Source organism: Somniosus microcephalus, chromosome 10 (assembly GCF_052327205.1).
Source record: "Somniosus microcephalus isolate GS21.2 chromosome 10, FLI_Smic_1.0, whole genome shotgun sequence".
Lineage (NCBI taxonomy): Eukaryota > Metazoa > Chordata > Chondrichthyes > Squaliformes > Somniosidae > Somniosus > Somniosus microcephalus.
Window position 1 is genome coordinate 75,932,504 of NC_140996.1, and position 7,561 is coordinate 75,940,064.

Sequence of the window (7,561 nt, forward strand, 5' to 3'; positions counted from 1 at the left end):
CAGAACAAAAAGCATGATAACCGAAGGACATGTACTGTAAACATTCATATGAATGTCCAGAACCAAAGTGAGAGACAAACCGTCTCCATTGTATAAAATTAATTAACTTTATCTAAAGGTATTCCTGCATCATGACTTTTGATTATCTATTGGCTAACCTTATCTTAAGACACCGAGGCTCTGCTGACCCTTTAGTCATCTTCTTGTTGACCTTAAACATTCCTTACTCATCTCTTTTTAATGTTATTAATTGTGTCTCTCAATACTATACCATGTGATAAAAGGTTTTGATCTTTGTGTATAAAAAGAGGTGTTTTTGTCCATGTATTCGGAGAAGTCACGATAGCCTTTGCCTACGTGATTGCTCCCCTTGCTAGCAAGTAGTTAAATAAAGTCTGCCTTTGACGATCACTTTGTTTCACAGAGTCTTATTGAACAGTTGAAACTTCGACAGTTTCTTGGAGGTTCCACCGAGATCGCTTGCTGCCTTTCGGTAAGTCACAGACGAGGACACCATACTTTGCTAATGACAAATCCTGAATGGCCATAAGTGAGGTTTTCTCACAGAAAAGGATTTCTCTTTAGATACATAGTTGGTGTAGTCTGTTACTTCCGACGGGACCACTGCGATCTGTTAAGACTCATGTGTGTTTGGAACTTGAGTTAACTTGTGTAACCTTTTGCTTCTTTTATCTTGACATTAAAAGGAGAAGGATACTGCCGGTTCAGGTTTCAAAACTATCGGACAAAGGGAGACAACAGAAAGGTCGCGACCAGGTTGAGTTCCGGAATATATGTGAGTGTACTGTGAAGGGATTAGCCTGAAGGATAGACACAGAAAGAAAGAAATAAGGGTACCAGAGGGCCTGTGAAGAGACTAGCTCGAAGGATAGGCAGAGAGTGCACAGTGACGTAATCTGTGAAGGGACTACCTAGTAATCCCGAAGGACAGATAGGCAGTTAGAGTAAGGATAAGTATAGAATAAGGATTCAGAAATAAAACACAACTGTTTTGTAAAATAACGCTTATATGCATATGTAAAATTTGTAAAGATTTAAAGGAAAACTGTTAGTGACTGAGTTGATCGACTAGGACAAGGAAGTGCCTGTCTCAAACGCGCAGCCTTTGACCGGTTGTTAAGAGGGGAAATCCCCCACGCGAAGGTCAGGACCCTGAAGTGGGCGGAGAGGCATAAAGGCACTTAGGATCGTGATACTCAGTCATTAGTTGTTAAAAGCTTGTAAAATAAGGCCTCGATCTGTAGAGCGTACCACGCAGATCGAGAAAACTGTTGGATTGTAATTTAGCTTTTGTAGAAAGCCTGCATAACTGTACTTATGTTATTTTATGTCTGAGTTCTTTTGTGTACCTGTTTGGACCTTCAAGTTATTCCTTAGTATTTTCTTGATTGTTATTATTGTATGTTATTGTTCATCGCTGTCAGCACTTTGGTCAGCCTGTAGGGGTCGTAAGAGGGTTGAGGGTAAAACTTGCGACCCAGAACAAGTGCAGCTAGTGGAAATTGAAAACTAACTAGGATGGGAGCTGCACAAAAGAAAGGTCCCCGAAAGGGGAACCCCAGCTTTCCATATTTTTCAAAATTGTGGCCGATCATCCACAAACGATTTACCTAAATGGTCTAATTGGACCAAGAATGACAAATACCCATTCCCTATAGACGGAACCTTTAATTTAGACAGAATAACATGTCTAGAGAATTACCTAGTAACTAGAGACCCGCAGAGAAAAGAAAAAAAAAAGGAAGTTAATTGGTCAGCCTTCTCAGATTGGAAAAAGGAAGCAGAGAGGCGACGCGAACGAAGTATAGAAGTTAGTAAACATAATAAAAAGAGGGATGAGATTAATCAGGAACAGAATAAACAACAAAAAGTTAAACAAATCAGGGTTGGCAGGGTCCACAAAATTTATCCGGAAACAGAAATACCCAAGCCCAGGTTCACACTCGTCCACAGACTAATTGGACAACTAGCAATCCCTGGGGAAAACAAAGTGGCCCAAACGAAGAGTTTGGACAAAATCCAAATTGTTCAGCATGACGTTACTTAGAGCCCACCCCAGACATTGCCCAGGAACAACAGGCTGTGGTACAATTGCCTGCAGTATCATTAAATTCTAAAGAAGAGCCATTTATAAATTTAAATATGAATGGAACACAAGTTCCATTTTTTGGTAGACACTGGAGCAGCTAATTCGGTCTTGACTAAACAATATGCAGTAGGAGCACCTTGTATCAGAGTGTCAAGTGTGTAGGACTTTCAGGAACAACCCAGACTATGGTATGGCCCACTCCATTGGATGTACAGATGAAAGACTTTCATGAACAGCATGCATTCTTATTATCCGAAGGCGTTCCCATCAACTTATTAGGAAGAGATTTGTTGTGTAAAATGAAAGCAGTGATATCATGTATGGAAAAAGGACTGAAGGTATATGTTCCAACTGACAGATGTGGGATGTACCCATTGCAGGTCCACAATTCTCCTATTTTGTATTGTTGAACTAATCATGATGACAACCTCAGTAAACAATTACTGATGGCTGTGGGAGCATTGCAGTATGCCACAAGATCAGTATCAGAATACCAGAAGCAGTTTAATTTGGGACATTGGCATGATAAATTGCACTGTATAGCCTATTATGACAAAACGGGAGAAGATCTAGAAGTGGCAATTAATTACAAGCCCTTTCTGCATCAGAAATATTCACTTAAAATCCGAAGAATTTTAATTGGGCAAGAAGGAATAGCGTCACCAATCTTGTTGACCCAAACAGCATGGGAATTATTCAGGGTAAAAGACTCTAAGCCACACTGTACACTAGCAGTGGCGCATGAATTCAAACCTTCTGATCTAGGACAGATGGTCCTACGCCTATCAAAAGCTGCAGTTCAACAGGAGTGGAGAATAAGTCAGGGTTGGTTCAAGACCTAAGAGCAGTTAACGAGTCTGTTCTCCCTGCCTACCCGGTGGTCCCAAACCCAGCCACCATCCTGACCAGTATACCTCCTAATGCAAGGTATTATACGGTCATTGATCTCTGCTCAGCCTTCTTCAGCATTCCTATTCACCAAGATTCCCAGTTCCTGTTTGCCTTCACGTTCAAAGGAACCCAATACACATGGACCAGGCTGCCACAAGGCTATACAGAAAGCTAAACTCTCTTTCCGCAGTGCCTCAAACATGATTTACAGAACATTGTCTTAACCGATGGGTTAACCCTCATGCAATTAGCAGGTCGTCTACTTACTGTATCACCTACCCAAGAGGCATTGTGAATCAGTGACTCAGCTTATCACTAAGCCTCGTATAGACATTGTAGAAACTCCTCTGGACAATAGCGATTTTATATTTTATGTGGATGGATCAGCCCTCAGAGACGAAAAGGGCTCGCAAAAAAAGTGAATATGCCATTTCCAATGATCATTCAATTATCCAAGTATGCTGACTACCATCTTTCTTTTCAGCACAACAAGCAGAACTGTTTGCCGTTACAAGAGCATGTATTTTAGCTACAGGAAAATCAGTGAATATTTATATTGACTCTCGGTATGCATTTGGAGTCACTCATAATTATGGTCAAATTTGGAAACTTAGAGGATTCCTGACTTCATCAGGATCTACAGTTAAAAATGCTGAACAAATTGATAACCTTTTAAAGGCTCTCCAGTGTCCTAAAAAAAAAAATTGCTGTTATTAAATGCAAAGCACATACAGGCAATCAAGACCAGGCTTCTTTGGGCAATGATAGGGCGGATCGAGCAGCTAAGGCTGCTGCTCTTTCTGATACAGGGTCACAAGTGTCTGCATATGTTCTTAGAAATCAAGATCCAGACAATCCCCCACCCACAATTGATGACGTTTTGGCCTATCAATTACAGGCCAGTCCGGACGAAGTGTTAGCTTGGGTGAATGATTCTTGTTTTAAAACACCCGAAGGGGTATGGGTTCACCAGGATGGCCGTATGGTGGCTCCTAAATCTTTAAGTCCATGGATTGCCCGATGCGTTAACATGTTCACGCATGCGGGCAAAGGGGGGATGGCAGACTATATTAATCAAACATGGTATTCACCAGGAATTATGACAATTACAAAACAAATTAGTGAACAACGCATTACCTGCCAAACAATGAACCCAGGTAAAACGGAAAAGGTACAGGCTGCCTCCCACCCAAATCCAACAAGACCCTTTGTACATTTACAGATGGATTTTATTGAATTACCGGTATGTTTAGGATTTAAGTATGTATTAGTTATTGTAGATGTGTTTTCACGATGGATTGAAGCCTTTCCATGTAAAAAAAAAAATGATGCAGTTACTGTTGCAAAATGTTTGTTAAAAGAAATTGTACCACGATTTGGTATACCTGCACAACTTTCAAGTGACAATGGACTTCTACTGCAGCTATCATCCACAGTCAGCGGGACTGGTAGAAAAATATAATGCTATGCTGAAGAATAAACTTTCTAAACTTTGCAATGAAACTGGACTTAAATGGGTCGAACTATTACCCCTAGCATTGATGATAATGCGAGCAGCAACTAACAGGACAACCGGACTATCGCCACAAGAGATTGTTATGGGACGACCCCTAAGACTGCCATTTTCAGCGTCACTTACGGTTAAGCAAATGGACATCCATAAAATGGATGAGAACATGTTAAACTATTGTATTGCATTAACTAGATGTATTTCCAGCTTTCACCAGCAGGTAAAAGAGGCGCAAACGGAACCAGCGGAAGGAAGGTGCCATAACTTGGAACCAGGAGATAACGGATACGTAAAGGTCTTCAAAAGAAAGAACGGACTACAACCACGCTTTGAAGGGCCATACCAAGTACTCCTGACAATGAACACAGCTGTTAAAAACAAGGAAAGACCGACCTGGATACACGCATCCCATTGCAAGAAAGCACCAGACGGGGACATTTAAAAAAAAAGACTTGAGACGATGAAATTATTGTTCACGCTGTATGTGCTCATTGAGATGGTATACGTAAACTGTCAGAGATATATTGAAGAACCCCGAAAGAAACGAGAATTACATGTTAACACTTTTCTGTATATGGCTTACGAGCATGCTAAGGATCGTGGTAGATCTAGTTGCTGGGTCTGTGTCCATATACCCATTCACACCACAGGAGGAATCCCACTAAGATCTATTCCCTTTAATATTTCCGAAACAGCAGAATGGATCATAAGGCGAAATAGTTCAGGCAACCCAGACAGAACCATGGATATGATTCAGTGGAGATCAGCAGGTTATAATCTGACCACCTTCCAGGGATGGTATCAACCCAATTATAACCATACAGGTATTATCCCGGGGATGGTCAAAACGGAAATGAAGTCGGTATCCTTAGGCCAAAATTTAAATTTGGCACGAGGACCGACAAAAGGGACTGAAAGAATTAATGTGGGCTATATTGTCCTAGGTAGGACAAAATGGGGGAATGTAGAAGTGCATCAGCATAGAAATATATATCCACACATATTAGTATAAAATAAGCACACATACTCTCTTATATTAAAATGGAGTCTGGAACTGTTTCAACAGGCCAAAATGGCTTCACACAGTATAACATAAGGGGAAACAGGCAGGCCCATATTAGGAAGCGGTTTAAGGAAGAGGATGTGACTCCTTTGTAGCTTGCAGGCTAAGCAGTTCCAGTAAACAAGATAAGCTTAGCAGAACAAAAAGCATGATAACCGAAGGACATGTACTGTAAACATTCATATGAATGTCCAGAACCAAAGTGAGAGACAAACCGTCTCCATTGTATAAAATTAATTAACTTTATCTAAAGGTATTCCTGCATCATGACTTTTGATTATCTATTGGCTAACCTTATCTTAAGACACCGAGGCTCTGCTGACCCTTTAGTCATCTTCTTGTTGACCTTAAACATTCCTTACTCATCTCTTTTTAATGTTATTAATTGTGTCTCTCAATACTATACCATGTGATAAAAGGTTTTGATCTTTGTGTATAAAAAGAGGTGTTTTTGTCCATGTATTCGGAGAAGTCACGATAGCCTTTGCCTACGTGATTGCTCCCCTTGCTAGCAAGTAGTTAAATAAAGTCTGCCTTTGACGATCACTTTGTTTCACAGAGTCTTATTGAACAGTCGAAACTTCGACACCCCTGACGTACCGTCGGATGCTATGTCCGACGGAGTCAGGGGGCCTACCTGCGGCCGGGGAGGCGCTATTCAAAGGCGAGGTGTGCGGCGGCCATTTGTGTTGCTGGCCGCCTGCCAGCACCTGCCTCCGCTCCACTGCCTACATCTTTCACTAACACATGGCCCTCTTAGTTACATGTAAAGCTTTTAAAGAAGCCATCTCATCTCATTAGCTGGTAAGTTAGCCAGGAACAATTCATTCCATTACTTTTGGTCTTGGTGAGCATTGGAGATCTTCCTCCCTCTCTCCAGTTTGTGTTTCTCTCTCTCCCTCCCCAGTTTGCGTTTCTCTCTCTCCAGTTTGTTTTTCTCTCTCTCTCCCCAGTTTGAGTTTCTCTCTCTCCCCAGTTTGTGTTTCTTTCTCTCCCCAGTTTGTGTTTCTCTCTCTCCCCAATTTGTGTTTTTCTCTCTCCTCAGTTTGTGTTTCTCTCTCTCTCTCCTCAGTTTGTGCTTCTCTTTCTCATCAGTTTTAGTTTCTCTCTCTCTCCCCAGTTTGTGTTTCTCTCTCTCCCCAGTTTGTGTTTCTCTCTCTCCCCAGTTTGTGTTTCTCTCTCTCCCCAGTTTGTGTTTCTCTCTCTCCAGTTTGTTTTTCTCTCTCTCTCCCGAGTTTGTGCTTCTCTCTCTCCCCAGTTTGTGTTTCTCTCTCCCCAGTTTGTGTTTCTCTCTCTCCAGTTTGTTTTTCTCTCTCTCTCCCCAGTTTGTGTTTCTCTCTCTCCCCAGTTTGTGTTTCTCTCTCTCCAGTTTGTTTTTCTCTCTCTCTCCCCAGTTTGTGTTTCTCTCTCTCCCCAGTTTGTGTTTCTCTCTCTCCCCAGTTTGTGTTACTCTCTCTCCCCAGTTTGTGTTTCTCTCTCTCCCCAGTTTGCGTTTCTCTCTCTCTCTCCCCAGTTTGAGTTTCTTTCCCTCTCTCCCAATTTGTGTTTCTCTCTCTCCCCAATTTGTGTTTCTCTCTCTCTCCCCAGATTTTGTTTCTCTTTCTCTCCCCAGTTTCTGTTTCTCTCCCTCTCTCCCCAGTTTGTGTTTCTCTCCCTCTCTCCCCAGTTTGCGTTTCTCTATCTCTCTCCCCCGTTTATGTTTCTCTCTCTCTCCCCAGTTTGCATTGCTCTCTCTCTCGCCAGTTTGTGTTTCTCTGTCCCCCAGTTTCAGTTTCTCTCACCAGTTTGTATTTCTCTCTCTCCCCAGTTTGTGTTTCTCTCTCTCCCCAGTTCGTGTTTCACTCTCCCCCAGTTTCAGTTTCTCTCCCCAGTTTGTGTTTCTCTCTCTCCCCAGTATGTGTTTCTCTCTCTCCCCAGTTTGTGTATCTCTCTCCCCCCAGTTTGTGTTTCTCTCTCTCCCCAGTTTGTGTTTCTCTCTCTCCCCAGT

The 7,561-nt window shown here is 42.0% G+C and overlaps 1 long non-coding RNA gene across 1 annotated transcript; it reads left to right on the forward strand.

Annotated features, from left to right (window-relative positions):
- The first annotated feature begins 630 nt into the window (after positions 1–630).
- Positions 631–6,120, forward strand: LOC147111551 (uncharacterized). The gene is made up of 2 exons (XR_015079709.1): positions 631–796; positions 4,719–6,120. It is a non-coding gene; the product is annotated as an uncharacterized LOC147111551 (long non-coding RNA).
- The last annotated feature ends 1,441 nt before the right edge of the window (positions 6,121–7,561 follow it).